The sequence below is a fragment of the Pan paniscus genome, chromosome 1, assembly GCF_029289425.2.
Source record: "Pan paniscus chromosome 1, NHGRI_mPanPan1-v2.0_pri, whole genome shotgun sequence".
NCBI classification, from domain to species: domain Eukaryota; kingdom Metazoa; phylum Chordata; class Mammalia; order Primates; family Hominidae; genus Pan; species Pan paniscus.
Window position 1 is genome coordinate 147,352,493 of NC_073249.2, and position 19,814 is coordinate 147,372,306.

The following is a 19,814-nucleotide window of genomic DNA, read 5'->3' on the forward strand; positions in this document are numbered from 1 at the left end:
AAATCTATTACAATTTGTAGAAATTTAATTTTGACTCATTGTGTTTATTATCAGGAAAACATTTCTTACTTTGCTTACACAGTTTTATTTATTTATATATTTTTATTTTTTTTTGATACAGAGTATTGCTCTTTCACCCAGGCTGGAGTGCAGTGCCACAATCACCGCTCGCTGCAACCTTGACCTCTCAGGCTCAAGCTGTCCTCCCACCTCAGCCTCCCAAGTAACAGCACCACAGGCACTCCATCACGACGGGATAATTTATGTATTTTTTGTAGAAACGGGGTCTCACATTGTTGCCCAGGTTGGTCTCGATCTCCTAGGCTGAAGCAATCTTCTGCCTCAGACTCCCAAATTGTTGGGATTATAGTCATAAGCCACTGCACCCAGCCTACTTATACAATTGTATACAGAAAACATTACATCATTTTTAAAAGATCGTGTCATTTTATGAAGAGAGCAGAATGACTTTATTTTACAGAATAGTTTATCATCAATGGCAAGAACTTATCAGAATTATTAGTCAGAATTTCCCAGAGAAACGGAATCACTAGAACCAATAGGATATATATATATACATATAGTGAGATTTATTTTAGAGAATTTATTCACACAATTGTGGGGACTGGCAAGTCCAAAATCTGCAGTAACCCTGGAGAGGCAGGGAAGAGCTGATGCTGCAGCTGAGATTGAAGGCTGGCTAGAGGCAGAATTGCTTTTTCCTTGAGATACTCTCTTTCTCTTAAAGCCATCAATTAATTTCATAAAGCCCATCCACATTACTGAAGTTATTCTGCTTTGCTCAAAAATCTGCTAATTTAAATGTTAATCACATCTGAAAAACACCTCCACAGTAACATATAGAACAGTATTTTGCCACCTGAGTACCATAGTCTAACCACATTGACTTATAAAATTTACCACCATAAGCACAATGATAACATATGATTCTGTGTGCGTAAGGCAAGCCCATTCTCTAGTAATAAATTTATTTTCAACAAATTACAGTGCATCTAAGACCTCATATTTGAAGACCAGATTGAGCATACTCTGATTACTTAAGCTCAAGAGTTCAAAAATTGTTTACACTTTAAGAATTGAAAGTAGCAAAATTTTTTTTAACCAACTGAATATGGGCCATTATCTAGAACTCATGAATGTGTTGCATAAAATAATTTTATACCCAAATATATTTTTACAGTTTTAGAGTGGAAAAAAAGGAATTTTCTGTTGTGTTGAAAAATCTAATGATTCTCTTCAATGAGTGCTAAAAATACAAGATAATATACAACTACAGAAGCTAAACTTTCTCATTTATCCTGTCACTGTTCCTGACATGACACCTCTTACGAGAAATTTGACATACAGTGCCTTTGATTTATTTGTTTATATACTAGTCTCTTCTGATAAAATATTAGTTTTTGGAGACCAGGGATGATATCTTACCTTTCTTTATATCCCTGGCACATATCAGTGTGTTCAGGGTGAGACTTTAACAAATGTTTATAAAACTGAATTATACTTTGAAGCTTGAACAATGTTTTCACAAACAGTTAATATTTATTTGCTTCAACCATATTGCATTAGTTGTTATTGTTGTCATTAACAAATAAACACAATTGTGGTGGTAAAAACCACACAAGTTTATTATCTCAGCTTTGCGAGGTGTCATCAGGCTGTCTTCCTTTCTGGAAGTTCTACGGGAGAATCTGTTGTCTTGCTCATTCAGTCGCTGGCAGAATTCAGTTCCTTTTGGTTCTAGAACCGAGCTCCCCATTTTCTTACTGGCTGTCAGCTGAGAGCTATTCTCAGCCTCTAAGGACTATCTGAGTTGCTTAGCAAGTTGTTCCTCTTCTTTGTCTCTAAAGCAAGTAATGGTGTGTTGAGCCTCTTTCATGCTTTCATCTTCTGTCACTGGATCTCTCAGAACTTTCTACCTTCCTCTTTAACTTTAAGAATGCCATGTGATAACATTTTACCCACACAGATAATCCAGGATAGCCTTCCTATTTTAAGGTCTGAAGTCTTAACTCCATCTACAAAGTTCCTTTTGCTTGTAAGATAACATAGGCACATGTTTCAGAGATTACAGTGTGAGCATCTCTATGTCATTATCCAGTCTGCCGTATAAAGTATCATCATAATTATCTTTATTTTATAGGTGCAGAAACTGAGGGAAGGAGGTGACATGGCATGCCACAGTCCATACATGTTAATCAGACAGCTTTACCCCAATCAAACTTTCATTAATGTTAAATCTTTCCATTATACCAAAATGTCATTTTATCAATGGTATGGTTGGAATATTTGTCTCCTCCAAAATTCTGGTTGAAATGTAATTGCCATTGTAACAGTATTAACTGGTGGGACCCGTAATAGATGATTAGGACATAAGGGCTCCACCTTCATGGTTTGAATTGGTGCCACATAAAAGGGCAAGTTTGGTCCTCTCTCACCCTCTCTTGCCCTTTTGTCTTCTGCTGGGAGACTGTATAGCAAGAAGGCCCTCACCAGAAGATGGTCCCTTAATCTTATACTTGCCAACCTCCAGAACCTTGAGAAAAAACTTTACATTATTTATAAATTTCCCAGTCTTGGGCATTCTGTTAATAGAGGCACAAAATGGACTAAGACAATCCCCTAATGTAATAGGAGATTCTCTGGATGTAGCATTGAAATTAGAGTCATCAAGTAAAAACAAATGAACAAAGCCTACAGCAGCTTTTGAGATGTGGGTTAAAAATTGTCTGTATTTTATAATAATAAGTAAATAAATGTATACACACAAGGTATATATACATTCAAAATGAAGATAAATAATAACTGGAAATAAAAGCAAAGGAGGAAGGAGTACGTTTACTAATGAGCCCTAGTCTTTGTTTATTTTCTTCTTCGTGGTTGAGAACAAGCCTTAAGAGCTAAAGCAAGATTGATTTAGAAAAGGAACTATTTGCAGAGTATAAACAGGAATAAAAATTCCTATCCAATGGGCTAACAATATAAGAGTAGGTAGAAAAATAAGCACTGCAGCTTATGGAACATACAGCAGATTTGTATAGATTGACAATTGCTACTGTATGTTTTCAATGGTCATTTTATAGAACTATCTACTCATGATGAGACTTGGCATAGCTACACACCTTAATAAATTTATATCAGACCCTAAGCTATGCTTTTTAAGAGAGAGACAAGTTCTTGACATTCTCTAAGGCTTCTGGATTACATTTTAGGTATAAAAATATAAAATTTAATATTTGTGTTTTGCAGTTAGTATGTAGTGTGCTGCGGTTGCCATTAAAAAAAAAGAAAAATAACATACGCACACTCACAATGTCCTGTCCAATAACATACTTTAAGAACTACACAAAACAAAAACTCATGAATTATTCATTTTAAATGTGGACATTTCAGGGTCTAGCTATAGCACAAATCCAAAATAATCACAAAAAGCAACATAAAAAAATCATATTTCTCTAAGTGAAAAGAAAATGTACCCTGAATTGAATGAAACTCATTGAAAACTATAATGATTAAAGGCTGCAAATGCTAATTTCATACTAAATAAAACTGTAAATATATTTTAATGATAAAGCACAAGTATCAGCCAATTCACTTTTACTACAAGTAAATGTATTGCAAAACCACTAAGAAAATTCCAAATTTTTATTGTTTTGATTTTCCATTTCTCTCTTAGATTAAAAAACAAAATTAATAGAAATGTAAATTTAAAACTATATACTCAACACTTGATTTTATATATATTAATGAGAGTCAAAGCATCAGCATTGAAAAATAAGAGATAATCCCTCAAACATTTTCATTTGTTATTAGAATGTGGTCATATGTACAATTGTGTAAACACTCAGGTTCCATCCGTGTGATAAGTCAACTAGTTAAACAGTGAACAATTTAGTTAGCTAATGCTTGCTTTTTTACATGATGTCAGGCATATGATTTTGTGTGTGTGTATAAAGGTAACCATTCTATTGCTTAATTAATTTAAGCCACTAAGTATTTTCATATATTCTAGACAAAGTCTCATCCATATGGGATGCTATATATTCCCGTATGCAGCTGCTCTGTTACTAGCCCCTGAAGCCATCAGAATCTGTCTTATATGACCATATAGCACAATGAAGGGGAAAAGTCTAGAAATATGCATGGAACAAATCTTTTCTCACCGAAGCAGATATGTGTTCATATCTTCATAGGCAAATCCGAAATAAGCAAAACTATTAACTGTGGTTGTAAATATTTTGTTGGTGGTGGCCGTTATAATAATTTTCGTTTAATTCGAGAGCTGTAATATGAACAACCATAGGAGGTAACATGGATAAGAGGAGTACAAAGTTTTTGGAATTTGGATATCTGGGCTTCTTACCATCTAAAGATAGCCTTTCATGCTATTGGACAAATCACTTAACCTCTTTAGATCTTGGACTCCTCATCCTTAAAAGGAGTCCTAAGTAAATCTATTATCTCAAATAAATTGACTCTGGCAGACGGTGTGTATACTTTCAGATAACGTCAGCTCTGTCTGGTTTCTTTGCCATAGCCAGCCTAAACTATGCTACGAATAGCAGTTCCAACCATATGGAAGCTAGGAAATAAACCTGCTTTTCATACATGATTTAAATCAGAGTATTCTTTTTAACTTTGATGTGCATAAGCATCACTAGAGGCTGTCTTTAAAGATGGCAACTTCCATGCCACAACTCAGTGACTCTGATGCAGTAGATATGTGGCAAAAGCCCTGCTTGTTATAACCATCCAAAAAGATTCTGATGCAGGTGATTCTCAGACTATGTTTTGAGATACACTTCTTCACACCTAATATAAACTGCATAGTGAGCATGGTTTGCATAGTGAGTCATTAAACTTTTTCTTTCGATTAAGGCTATAATTCTAACTGAGTTACTCATGTAGTCCTAATTGTTTAGCAGGTGGTTCAGTCTTGTTTCCCTAGAAGGGAATATTAAAAGTAGAATTCATGTACAAGGGCTCTGATGATAAACCAGTATGGGAGGGGGAAAGGCCAAAAAACCAAGGAAGGTACAATTGCAGGTGCAGAGAGCTCTCGGGTGTAAATTACATTGTAGTTTGTCCCGTGTCAAGGTAAAGGCAGTTGAACCTTTAAAACATGGCATTAGTCCATCACTACCTATTGCATGTCCTGTGAAAACCTAAACTCCCAGGCACTTTCCCCTCTGGGACAAGTGACTCCAGCACCACAAGGATGCTGAAGATGACTATAGATTCCAGCCCCTAGAAGAGAAGCATGCAGAGCTGGGAGTGGAATTTCCAGGAGTGTCTAATCAGGTAGGAATCCAACAGTTTCCACTTCAGCTGAATACTTAATATTCAGTTATGTCCTTGTTAACTTTGCTTAAATACTAAAGATTTGCAAGCTGCTTCCCAATTGGTCTGAGAACCTTGAAAATAGAAATTGAACAGTCAATTCACTTGGACGTTTTTCTGTTTATTGTTCTGCTTTGTCTTTCCTACTTCTGACCTGCATGTGCTATCTCCGAACTGCATCACAGTGGATCATCTACTTGCTGCCACAAAATATTCAAAGCTCAGAATCTAACGTTGCTTCCTGTCTTTAGTGAATCTTCATGGATACTGAACTCCAGTCCTCTGGCCACTGACTGCTGAGCACACTCTATCTTGCTGAACATTCCATTTGACATTTTTGTCTCAATCATTCTTAGACTGCCCTAGGACAACCGCCTGTTCAAATAAATCCAGTCGATTCAATTCAAATTAGTGAAAACTGACTGAAGTCCCTGGACTAGCTAAACATTAAGAGAAATAATTTTTGTAACTACAAAATGATTAAAAAAATGTAAGCCTGCATTGCCAAGTCAATCCTAAGCCAAAAGAACAAAGCTGGAGGTATCACGCTACCTGACTTCAAACAATGCTACAAGGCTACAGTAACCAAAACAGCATGGTACTGGTACCAAAACAGAGATATAGACCAATGGAACAGAACAGAGCCCTCAGAAATAATGCCACATATCTACAAACATCTGATCTTTGACAAAGCTGACAAAAACAAGAAATGGGGAAATGATTCCCTATTTTATAAATGGTGCTGGGAAAACTGGCTAGCCATATGTAGAAAGCTGAAACTGGATCCCTTCCTTACACCTTATACAAAAATTAATTCAAGATGGATTAAAGACTTAAATGTTAGACCTAAAACCATAAAAACCCTAGAAGAAAACCTAGGCAATACCATTCAGGACATAGGCATGGGCAAGGACTTCATGTCTAAAAGACCAAAAGCAATGGCAACAAAAGCCAAAATTGACAAATGGGATCTAATTAAACTGAAGAGCTTCTGCACAGCAAAAGAAACTACCATCAGAGTGAACAGGCAACCTACAGAATGGGAGAATATTTTTGCAACCTACTCATCTGACAAAGGGCTAATATCCATAATCTACAATGAACCCCAACAAATTTACAAGAAAAAAACAAACAACCCCATCAAAAAGTGGGTGAAGGATATGAACAGACACTTCTCAAAAGAAGACATTTATGCAGCCAAAAGACACATGAAAAAATGCTCACCATCACTGGCCATCAGAGAAATGCAAATCAAAACCACAATGAGATACCATCTCACACCTATTAGAATGGCAATCATTAAAAAGTCAGGAAACAACAGGTGCTGGAGAGGATGTGGAGAAATAGGAACACTTTTACACTGTTGGTGGGACTGTAAACTAGTTCAACCATTGTGGAAGTCAGCGTGGCGATTCCTCAGGGATCTAGAACTAGAAATACCATTTGACCCAGCCATCCCATTACTGGGTATATACCCAAAGGATTATAAATCATGCTGCTATAAAGACACATGCACATGTTTGTTTATTGCAGCACTATTCACAATAGCAAAGACTTGCAACCAAGCCAAATGTCCAACAATGATAGACTGGATTAAGAAAATGTGGCACATATACACCATGGAATACTATGCAGCCATAAGGAAAGATGAGTTCATGTCCTTTGTAGGGACACGGATGAAGCTGGAAACCATCATTCTCAGCAAACTATCGCAAGGACAAAAAACCAAACACCGCATCTTCTCACTCATAGGTGGGAATTGAACAATGAGAACACATGGACACAGGAAGGGGAACATCACATACCGGGGCCTGTTGGGGGTGGGTGGAGGGGGGAGGGATAGCATTAGGAGATATACCTAATGTTAAATGACGAGTTACTGGGTGCAGCACACCAACATGGCACATGTGTACATATGTAACTAACCTGCACATTGTGCACATGTACCCTAAAACTTAAAGTATAATAAAAAAAAAAGTAACATTTCAACAACAATGAAGTTAGAATAATATAAAATGTCTTATTTAATTACAATAATCCAATGCATGTGATAGTCTATTCTTTAAGTCCTATACAAATATAAAATGCTAGTTAGAGTGATATAATATAGTGCAAAATGATCGTATATTTAAAAAATTCTGGCTCAAGCCTGTAATCCCAGCACTTTGGGAGGCCAAGGCAGGCAGATTGCCTCAGCTCAGGAGTTCGCGATAAGCCTGGGCAACACGGTGAAACCCTGTCTCTACTAAAATACAAAAAATTAGCTGGGTGTAGCAGTGTGCGCCTGTAGTCCCAGCTACTTGGGAGGCTGAGGCAGAAGAATTGCTTGAACCCAGGAGGCGGAGGTTGCAGTGAGCCGAGATCGCACCACTGCACTCCAGCCTGGGCGACAGAGCTAGACTCCGTCTCAAAAAAAAAAAAAAAAAAAAAAAATTCAAGTTAGAAATTATCTCATATGCTTTTAATGTCTTATATCAGGGCTGTTGAATTGCACATGCATCTAGATGTAGCTGTATAACCGGTTTTTCAGTAGAAATGTGTGGACAGACAATTTACTATTTTTTTATGTCAGTTTTGTCTGCCATGTGAGGTGGTGAAGATGTTGCTAAGTCTAAGTGCTAGAAATACACTTCTCACAGTTGTACTGCACTTCTAGTCATTAAAAATGAATAGTGCTGTCTCTGGATATATTGACCTAAAATATATATCTAAAGGAATATTAGAATTAAAGTATTATTGTTTTTCCTACATGTTGATAAATTTATATAGTTGTGTATTTATATGATGTTTACCCTTTTATATGAAGTACTTATCAGTCTGACAGACAAAAGACAAATCCCTGAAAGCTGTGATTTGTGTGAGTATGTGTGTGTGTGTTTGTAGGTAGCTGAAAAATTCCTCAATATTTGAGAATACATGGAAGCAGGCAATTAGTTCCAGCTTCTCTAGACATAAAGTGACTTGGCTAATTATTGAAGTTATACATAACAGGGCTCTTTACAAGTAATTTAAAAAATCTTTTTACTAAAATTACTGATTTTAATATTTTCTTTTCACAAATTTAACTATATATTAGGTCACAGTCAACTGGTTGTTCATCTAGCACTCTAACAAATACTACCACTTACTAAACTAACTTTTTGGCAACTCCAAGCATTTTTTAAAGTAATAAGAGCTGGATAAAAATGAGAGTTTAAAATTGACAAATGAAGCATCTGGATTCTAAAACAACACAGGTTGAAAATTGAAAGTTTCTATGAACAGAATACAATCTAGGTACAGAATCTTCCCACGAAAGCAGAAGATGGGGAGAGAGTTGTTACAAGTATGCTGTAAAACAGACTATATGGCGAGAAGAATCTTATTTGTAAAAGAAAAGAATGGTGATATATACTGGCTACAAGGCATTTTGGTTTCATTGAAGTGTATTTAATAACTATTGTTATGCTTAGAATTCTAGACATCATTTACTGGACAATTATAAATAGGGCAATAGCATTCTTTCATACACTGTCATATGGCATGCCCTGTAACTGCCACATCCAGGTTAATTGCCTGAGATGTTTTGTCATATGTATAATTCAGGGTAAACCACAGGGGTTGCATTTTTGTAATACTAATTAAATTTATTTTTTCACTGCTCAAAGCTAGTCATAATAGTCATAAAATATAAGCTTTCCCTATTTTGGATTATACCAGTCTCTTGTGCCAAATGGCCCTGATATTTTAACATTAGAGATTCCAGTGAATGATTTATAACAACACATAGAGACTATACTGCTATTAAGCACTAAACTAGCTTACCAGACAGTGGAGGATACAAAAGGACAACACAATTTAAGGGATAAAGTATCTGTCTATCTACATAGCAATCCATAGAGCTACACACACACACGCGCACACACACAAAGGAAAAGTAATTAAATTGTCTTAAATCACAAAGGCATGTAAGAGCAGGTATATTTTGGGACTGTCATTAGTTCTGGTCAATTGGTTGGCTTTAAATAAGAAAAATATTCAAAACTACAATCAATCTAACATTATTTTATAAAGATTCCTTTATTCATTTGAGTTTACTAAGGTTGTTCTTTAACTAAAAGACTAATGTCTTAGGACTAAAAGTATTCAAGAAAATGTCTTTGAAAACTTTAGTTTCATTTTAATTTATGTCAGAAAATAGATCTTTATTACAAGTTCATATGCTGCTATTATATTAATAATATTATGGAAATCTAAAAATAACAACGAAAATTTGAGTCACTTAGAAATTGACATCCCTACCAATTGAAAAATCAATGGTGTTACAAAAATTAACTCAGCTCTAATACTCATTTAAGTCTAGACATACAAGAAACATTTAGGTATGGCTATGATGAGAACACACACACAAAAAAGGAGGCAGAAGCTGCCTTTCCTTCTCAGACAACTTCATGGAAAGAATAATTCTCCTCAATCCATTATACAAGGAAATAGTCAATTAAAGCAGTCTTTTCATAGCTTGAAGACTGTCCTCTTGATTTCAATTTCCTCATTAATTCAAAGATTCATAAATGAGAAACAGAATTTAAATCTAAATCAAAATTTATGCTTTAAAGGAATTTCAAATGGTAAAAATGATCTGTAGAATTGATTTTTGTACATTTATTTGGCATCCTAAAACTTTACTGCATTCATTTATCAAATCTAGGAGTATTTCGGAGAAGTCTCTAAGGTTTTCTAGGTATAAGATTATATCATCAGCAAACAGAGATTGTTCGATTTCATCTTTTCCTATTTGAATGCCTTTCATTTCTTCCCCTTGCCTGATTTCCCTGGCTAGGATTTCTAGTATTCAGTTGAATAGAAGTGATAACACTGGGCATTCTTGTCTTGTTCCAGTTCTTAGGGGAATGTTTTCAATTTTCCCCATTCAGTGTGATGTTGGCTATGGGTTCATCATATATGGCTTTTATTATTTTAAGGTACATCATTCTATGCCTAGTTTGTTGATCAGTAACATTTCTAAATACCAATAACAATCCAGTTGAGAACCAAATCAAGATGTCAATCCCATTTACATAGTTACCAAAACAAAAAAAATCCCAGGAATGTATTTAACTAAAGAGGTGAAAGATCTCTACAAGGAAAACCAGAAAACAGTGATGAAAAAAATTACAGATGCCACAAACAAATGAAAAAAATCCCATGCTTATTAATCCAGACAAACAATATTGCTAAAATTACCATACTACCCAAAACAATCTACAGATTCAATTCGGTTCCTATCAAAATACCAACTACATTTTTCACAAAATAAGTAAAAATAATGCTAAACTTCAAATGGAAGGAAAAAAGAGCCTAAGTAACCAAAAGAAATCCTAAATAAAAAGAACAAAGCTGGAGACATTACATTACCTGACTTTAAATTATACTAAAAGGCTTGTGTAATCAAAAAAGCATGCCACTGGTATAAAAATATACACACAGATCAATGAAAAAGAATAGAGAACCAAGAAATAAAGCCACACACCTACAGCCACTTGATCTTTAACAAAGTTGGCAAAAACATGCACTGGGGAAAGGACATTCTATTCAATAAATGGTGCTGACACAATTGGATTGCCATATGCAGAAGAATGAAACTGAACCCCTACATCTCACCATATGCAGGATTAACTCAAGGTGCTCTCAATGAAGAGGTTGAAAATGTTGGGGAAAAAATTAACTCACAATGGATTACAGATTTAAATATAAGACCTGAAACTATAAAAACAATGGCAGAAAACCTAGTAAAAACTCTTCTGGACATTTTTCTAGGCAAATAATTCACAACTAAGAGCTCCAAAGCAAATGCAACAAAAACAAAAAGAGGCAAATGGCATTTAATTAAACTAAAAAGCTTCTGTACAGCAAAATAAACAATACATCAAGTGAACAGACAACCTGCAGAATGAGAGAAAGTAGCGTGAACTATGCATCTGACAAAAGATTAATATACAGAATCTACAAAGAACTCAAAGAACTCAAAAATAAATCAAAATAATCCCTCTAAAAAGTAAAAAAGGACATGAACAGACGTTTTTCAAAAGAAGACATACAAATGGCTAACAGGCATAATAAAAAATGCTCAACATTAATTTTCATCAGAGAAATGATAATTAAAACTACAATACAATACCATCTTACACCATCAGAATGGCTATTGCTAAAAAGTCAAAAGCTAACAGATGGTGGTGAGGATGTAGAGAAAAGGTAATGCTTATACACTGTTGGTGGGGATGTAAATTAGTAATACTCTATGGGAAACAGGAAAGCTAGTTCTCAAAGGACTAAAAATAGACCTACCATTTGATCCAGCAACGCTGCTACTGTATATCTAACCTAAAGAAAATAAATCATATTAAAAAGAAATCTGCAATGGTATCTTTAATAGCAGCACTATTCACAGTAGCAAAGATATGAAATCAACCTAAGTATCCAACAACAGATGATTGGATAAAGAAAATGTCTATATCTATATCTATATCTATCTATTACTTCATTGTATGTGATATATGTACACATCACATACAATGGAATAGTATTCAGCCATAAAAAATTATGTGTTCTGCAGCAACATAGGTGGAACTGCAAGGCATTATCTTAAGTGAAATAACTCAGAAACAGGAAGTCAAATACTACATGTCCTCATTTATAAGTGGGAGTTAAATAATGTGTAAGCTTGGACATAGAGTGCAGAATAATAGGCATTGGAGACTCATAAGGGTGCAAGGGTGGGAGGGGGCTGAGGAATGAGAAACTACCTAATGGATACAATTTACACTATTTGGCTGATGGTGCCACTAAAAGCCCAGACTTCACCACTAAGCAATATATCCATGTAACAAAACTGCCCTTGTACTCCCTAAATGTATACAAATATTTAAAAAGAGCTTTTAAAAACAAGAAAATCATCTGTGGAAATGTAAAGTTCTTCCTTATCTTTTAAGAATTTGCGTACTTTCCATAGAAATGTATTTTACATGTTATTTAAAATTTATATATCCTTTAATGTCTAAAATGACTAATTAAATAATTACATTAGGCATGAAGCAGGAAGAAATGATAGTAATATAATAATGATAACAAAAGATGTCATAGTCTTAAAAATTTTTAAATATAAACTTCATTTTTGTTTTGCATTATCTTTTTAGATATCTTTGAAAAACTTACTCATATTTCAATGTTCTGAGAATTATAGCTATTAGGATAGAAAATGCATTTTACAAGATAGCTAATAAATTTGATTTATATTATATATTATAGTTAATGCATATATATTCAGGCTTGTCCCTGTGAATTTACATTATTCATAACATTTACTTGATAATGTCAGCTCAGTGATAATTAGCTTTGCCAAAAATTCAGCACAAATGATTTTTGGAAAGAAGCACAACCTATTGATCCAACATACATTCAAAAATAAAAAAGAAAGTGTAGCATACTTATAACAAGTAGCAGATGTACACACACACACACACACACACACACACACATATATTAAAGCAACATGATTTTAATTTACAATAATTCAGCAGTGTCATGTGGCTCCCCCTAAAATGTTTTTATTATATAATGTAGTCCAATCTGAAAATATAAAAATAAAATGTTTAGATGATAGTCCCAGAATATTGAATTCTCTGCTATGTATATATAGTGGATTAAAGGTGATTATAAATTTCTTATCACTTCTTCCATTGAGAAATGAAGTCTGAGAATGAAGTAAAAAAATTACATTTTGTAACTTTGAGCTTGCATCTGAAGAGATCTACAGATTCTGCATTGGCACTCTTAAAACACTTTCTCTTGAAAACCAGCTGCCATGCTGATTTGACTTCATTAAGTCACAATATGAACAATATGACTTAACAATATGTTAAGTCACAAGGTGACTTAACAACATACCAGGTAACAAAAGAACTGTTTCATGCAATGGTTGTTTTGAGGGTGATATTACCTGTTATCCTGAACACAGTCCTGTTATTTATTGCCAATGATAAAATTATAAAAGGCTAAACATGATTAATAATGAAGTCAAATGAGAAGGCCTCACTCCATCAAAGAACATGTGGAAGGGAACCGTCACACTCTTGTTAGACCCAGCTGAGCTACTCACAGAGTGCCAGCACCAGCTACTAGTCACAAGAGTGAGTCTTTGATATCCCAGTCCAGTCGGGCCTCCCGATGATTGTAGTGCCAGCTGAAATCACATAGAGCAGAATAACCACCCAGCTGATTCAAGTCAAACCACAGGAAAATGAGAGATTAAAAATAGCTATTTTGTTTTATCACTAAGAGTTAGTGGTTTGTTACATGGTAATAGATAACTAAAGCAATCTTGAAAGGTTATAGACAAAATGGAGTTTGCAGAAGTCTAAGCTTTTATATCATCCTGACCCTATGTTATTATATTTTCAGCCAGCAAACTCAACCCTGCTTAAATTTTGCATTAGGCTTGAGTATGGTTGGCAGCCTGTAATAATCTCATATGTATTAGCATGGGATCTGAGATTAGTGTTAATGCTGTCAGCTTGGTGTCAAATATGGCATGTGTCCTTAACTTTCCTCTGTGCCACATTGCTTTAGTCAGGTCTTTGTAGCAGAGTCTCTGGATTAGCTTCTGATGAGCACTATAATGCTCTATTGAGACTTCTGAGTCCAAATAGAACTTCTCAGTTCTATTCTGAGTCCAGAAATATGGCTGGGGCCTGGAACCTGCCTAACACTTTTCAGGCTTGTCCCTGTGAACGTACATTATTTCCTACATTTGTTTTGATTAAATGATGGTCTAGTCTAAATGGAATCAGAGCATGACAAAAAAAGAAAGTGGAATAAAACCTCTGAGAATCTCTGCGATTCAGAAGAATATGAACAAAGAAATGCCAGTAAGGTAAAATAAGAAAATCGAGAGAAAGTAGTGTTATTGAGGTCAAGGGACGATCCACAGGGCCAAATTTTTAGAAAGGTTAAAGATGATAAAGAACAAAAACCAAAAATTGGAGCGATTAATGAGAAGAGAGTAGTAAGAAAGTCAAGAAAGCAAGAATAAACCAATATTTCAAGACAATTAGCAGAGAAAAAAAAAGTTATAAAAATAGAATAAAATAAAATAAACCACCTAAGGGCATGGTTTATCAAATACATAAGAGCTTCTCAGAAGAGATCAGTTATAAATGATGTAAAAATATATCTGAGTGTGGAATAATGAATTTTAGATGCACAATTTACAACATGAAGTATTTAACTTAAGGAATATGCTATTATAAATTCCTAAAAGATATTGGCATTGCCACAACAGAGAACACATGGACTATTTAGAAGCCACATCTGGGTAGTTTTCATTTATTTTCATCTGAAGGTACAGCCAAATTCATCTTAAGCATTTTGTTGTATAATTTTATATGATTTGAGTATGTATTGGGTACAGTCAAGGGAAATATATAATTAAAAGTTGGTTATGGTCTCACTTGAAACCGTGTATTTCTTAAAAAAAAAAAACTGAGAAACTAATTTATCATGTCAATACCATACACAATTGTTAGTGATCTTAAAATGTAATGTTCAAGATTCTCATTCTACCTGAGTAGTGTTAGAATGCAGAGCACACAGAATATTTTGTTTATCTCAATACTTGATACTATTCATTGATCAAGAATTGCTTTGCATCCACTGAAGGATCATGAAGTTCAGAGCTTGCAAGCAATAGAGCAATGCCATAGTATTCATTTAGATTTTTTTTCTTGGAAGAAAGAACTATAGAATCCCCATGTTTATGAAGATGGGAAAACATACAAAATTGAGCAATACAAAGCAATTTACCCTCAGAAATAGTTTGTGAACATCTTTGTAGATTGCTTTCAGTCTCTAATTAGAAGTGCTTCTTCTGCAGATTAACTTCTGCTAACAGTATTATAGCTAAGTTCAATGTGAGCAGCAGTTTCCTTTCACGTAATAAATGTTTAGATGTGAAACCCTCTGTTTTTACAGTCAGGTACTTCCTGGTAAATGGTGACTAGAAATTTCAGGAAGTATTTCAAGAGGCCAAGTCCAAGAAAGAGTGGGCCAAGGCTTCGACTATCTGTTTTGTTTAAATATAATCGGAAAACTTAGAAAAATACCTCGAAGGAATTTAGACATTTTTCACTTGTTTGTGATTAAAAACAAATTTTAAAAGACTTCTTTAACTGAAGACACTTAATTAAAGCTAAAGAAGAAAGCTAACCACTTAACAGCAGGGGTACCATGGATACAAATGCTTCATTAATTGGATAAAAGAGGAGAAGAAAAACCTTTCCAAAAATATTACTATGTGCTTCTGAACATATTTTATTAAGTGTATTTTTAAATCAACGCTCAGCATAGACTAGGGTGTGACCTCCCATAACCATGGCTTCAAAATACTTTTAGATAACACATCAAATTAAGAAGTGGATGGAAATGAGAATGTATTTTGTTATAATGATAGAGCGAAAGGACATTATCTGCTCACGTGTGTAGCACTATAGTACACTACAAAGCAAAGACTATTCATTCATTCAATCAACGATTCTTTCCCATCTTATCTACAATGTCTGTGGCCCTGTGCTAGGTGCTAAGTATAGAGGGGCCAACTATAAAGACACATGGGCAGTTCCAATTTAATGAGATTAGTACCATAACCCAAGTGAGTACAAAAGGGGCCTGAAAGACCAAGGTGACTCAATTAACCCGGACTTGAGAGGACAAAGAACACTCTTCTAAGGAAGCTACTTCCATGCTTACAGCTAAGAATGAAGAGGAATTAAACTGCCAAAGAAGGAGGAAAAGGCATGTTACATTCAGAAAGAATGGTGTATACACAGGCCAGAATGCAGGGAGAGCCTGAAGACTTGGGGAAGTGCAAGTGAGTCCATGTGACTGGAAAACACAGAATAGGGGGTGGGGAGTGAAGGTGGGAGCAGAGACTGAAGGCAGAGGCAGGAGTCAGTTAATGATAGGCCTCATAAGCTATGTTAATGAGAGTTATTTTACTTGAAAAATAGAAATGTATGTAATCCAAGTCAACAACCGTAGGTTTTTAGACAGTGGGTTCTATTTTTTAAATATTGCTACACGTGTTTATAAACTATATGAGAAACACAACTAAATGTGCAAAATCCACTTTTTACATCTATCCAAAGAAGAAATGGACTGGAAATATTAGCAAGGATATCCTCATACAAGGTGACTTAACAACATACCAGGTGACAAAACAACCATTTCATGCAATGGTCATTTTGAGGGTGATATTCCCTGTTATCCTGAACACAGTCCTGTTATTTATTGCCAATAATAAAATTATAAAAGGCTAAACATGATTAATAATGAAGTCAAATACTCCAGAATAAGAATTTTCAAGGAAGATGGAAAGCCAATTTTGTCTAAAGAATACAGTCTCACTGTAGATGTGTGAGAAGTCTTGAGGCACATCATGGCAGAGACAACTTTTTTATAGGAAAGGGAGCAGAAAAGTCTGTACCATGCCCCTTCCAAAAAAAAAGTTTTTGTAATAGTGATATTATATGCATTATTGGCAAAGCATAACTTTGCCTACTTAGCAAAATAATAATGATAATAATAATAATAAACAAATGGTGCAAATCTTCATTCACCTATTCTTGAAGAAAGAAATAGTCAGAAAATGAGAGAAACTTTCTTTTTGACTCACTTGCCAAGATGTTTAAGGAAAAACTCTACACAATAATGGGGGAAAATATCGCACTAGCATCTAGTGCATTAACTTGATGAAATGAAAGCAGTCAGTGTCCTGATAATACTAAAGGAAGAGGATGAAATAATAATAAGCTAATGATAACAGAATGAATTCTTTAAGGCATAAAAGGTTTAACTTTTGGTACACTAATCACTAATGGAAGCAATGATAATTTCCCCCTCCAACAAGATATGCCATAAATATCACCTGATAAGCCTCAAACTATATTTTAACTGTAAGAGCTGGATTTTTCCCAAAGATACTCAGCCACATAATGCTATGTATCTTTTAAGATCAGCTATTGCACATGTGCCGAAGAAGATATTATAAGATTTGCAGAAAAAGCAGTTATGCTTTGGAGATAAGAATCCTGCTTTCAAAGGAAGCAGGCTTGCTTCAATGTTCTTCAGTTTATTCTTTTTTAAAAAAAGTTGTAAATATTATTCTCTTGTGGACTAGACTGATACTGATTTTATATATTTTATAACCATTACTTAAGACATAATCCAAATTTTAGAGATGTATTACAAATTTTCTCCACTTTCCAATGCTAGTTATTTTTATCGAAATTGAGCATAATCTTTGAATGGCTTCTTTCTATAGATGTTCCTATTATGGTGTAAGGCCTGAAGACATTCCCTTCTGGGTTTTGCCATTTATAGTTCTCTCTTTTTTAAAAATCTTTTTATTCACTGCATCATGATCATGCAAAGACAAGGGAAATAACAGTTTTCTGTTGTGACACCAAGACAAACTACTTTCAGTTTAAATATACTCCTGGCTAGAAAAATGCAATAAGCCATGGTATCTATGGAAATTCACTAAACAGTTCTTGAAGTTAAATTGAGGAATTATACATGGACACAAGCAGAGAGCGTTTGAGTGAGTGATTGCATTTTTTCCTTTGAGAACAATAAGAATATTTCAAAATTTTCTAGACCAACTCTGTGATGTCGGGAAACATAGTTAATTTCAGTAAATCTATTAAAGCATGGAGAAAAAGAGAATCAATAAAAAATACAAATCAGTCTACATATGAAGCTTTTCCTGAGAATATATTTTGGTAAGCAAAGTTCTCTGGCTTTCAAATATTTATAAGAAAGTATCTAAAGCCCAAAATATGACTATAAAGAATGCCAATTAGTTGTTGGCTTTAATTATCTTATGTACCCAAAATTATTCTCACGTTCATAATATCAGAGTACCTCTTATCTGTTTCTTATACAGATTATTCATCATTTGATCATTATACATATCTACCATTATTACCAACACTTGCTGTGATGTTAATGAAATAAGGAAGTTAAACAGTAACTTGTCTTTTCTTTACAATATTTGAAATGAATGATATACTATTTATGGCAGAAAAAGCAAGGCATCATTGACCATAGTGAAAAAAATAGTTGCTAAGACAGACAACTAATTATTTTGAAAAATATACATATCTGTTGCTAAGAAAAAGTATCCCGATTGGCAAAAGCCAAGTTACCAAAATCAATATCTTAACTTCTGTAAAAGGATGTTAAAAATGAAAAACTAAAAAATGTTAAAACAGAAAAAAACCCCTGATAATCATAATATTAAGAAAAACAAAATAAAAATAAAGAAAAGGAAGGGAGGAAGGAAGGAAGGAAGGAGAGAGAGAAAGAAGAAAGGAAGGAAGGAAGAAAGAAAGAAGAAAGAAAGGAAAAGAGAGAGAGAGAAGAGAGAGAGAAGAGAGAGAGAAAGAAGAAAGAAAAGGAAAGAAAAGAAAAGAAAAGAAAAGAAAAGAAAAGAAAAGAAAAGAAAAGAAAAGAAAAGAAAAGAAAAAAGAAAAGAAGCGACTTCTATTCCAACCAGATATACTGCCATTTCAGGTGTGATGGTTAGTTTTATCTGTCTACTTACCTAGGCTACAGTGCCCAGTTATTCATTACACAGTAACCTAGATGTTGCTGTTTAGATATGTTATAGATATGGCAAAAATCTACAATCCAGTTCACCTTAAGTAAAGATTACCCTTCGATGGTATGTGTGGGCCTTATCCAATCATTTGAAGGCCTTAAGAAAAAAACCCTGAGATTTTCCTGAGAAGAAATTCTCCTTCAACCCTGAAGTGTCAACTTCTGCCTGCTAGCCTACCATACAAATTTCACAACCACATGAGATAATTCCTAAAAAAAAAAAGTATCTGTAAATATGCATACATGTTTATGTATGTGTTCACGTATACATGTTATGCGTTTTTGTGTTATGTTATTTGTATGTGTGTATATATGTGTGTGTGTATGTATGTGTATACATAAAATTGTTTTTGAACTCTGACTGATAGACTACAGAAGGTAAGCCTCTCTCAATGCTCTCCTTATGCTATTCAGGAAACCCTTCCCTGGTATCAGGATCTGATGGAGAAAATTTGCTCACAAGTTTTATTAAGAAGAGAAATTTCATCTGATATATATAACCAGCTGTTTCTGCATAAAATTGTTTTAGTGGCTGGATGCGGTGGCTCACACCTGTAATCCCAGCACTTTGGGAAGCCGAGGCAGGTGGATCACCAGGTCAAGTGTTCGAGACCAGCCTGGACAACATGGAGAAACCCCGTCTCTACTAATACAAAAAAAAAAGAAAAAAAATTAGCCAGGCGTGGTGGCACATGCCTGTAATCTCAGCTACTCAGGAAGCTGAGACAGATGAATCTCTTGAACTTCAGAAGTGGAGGTTGCAG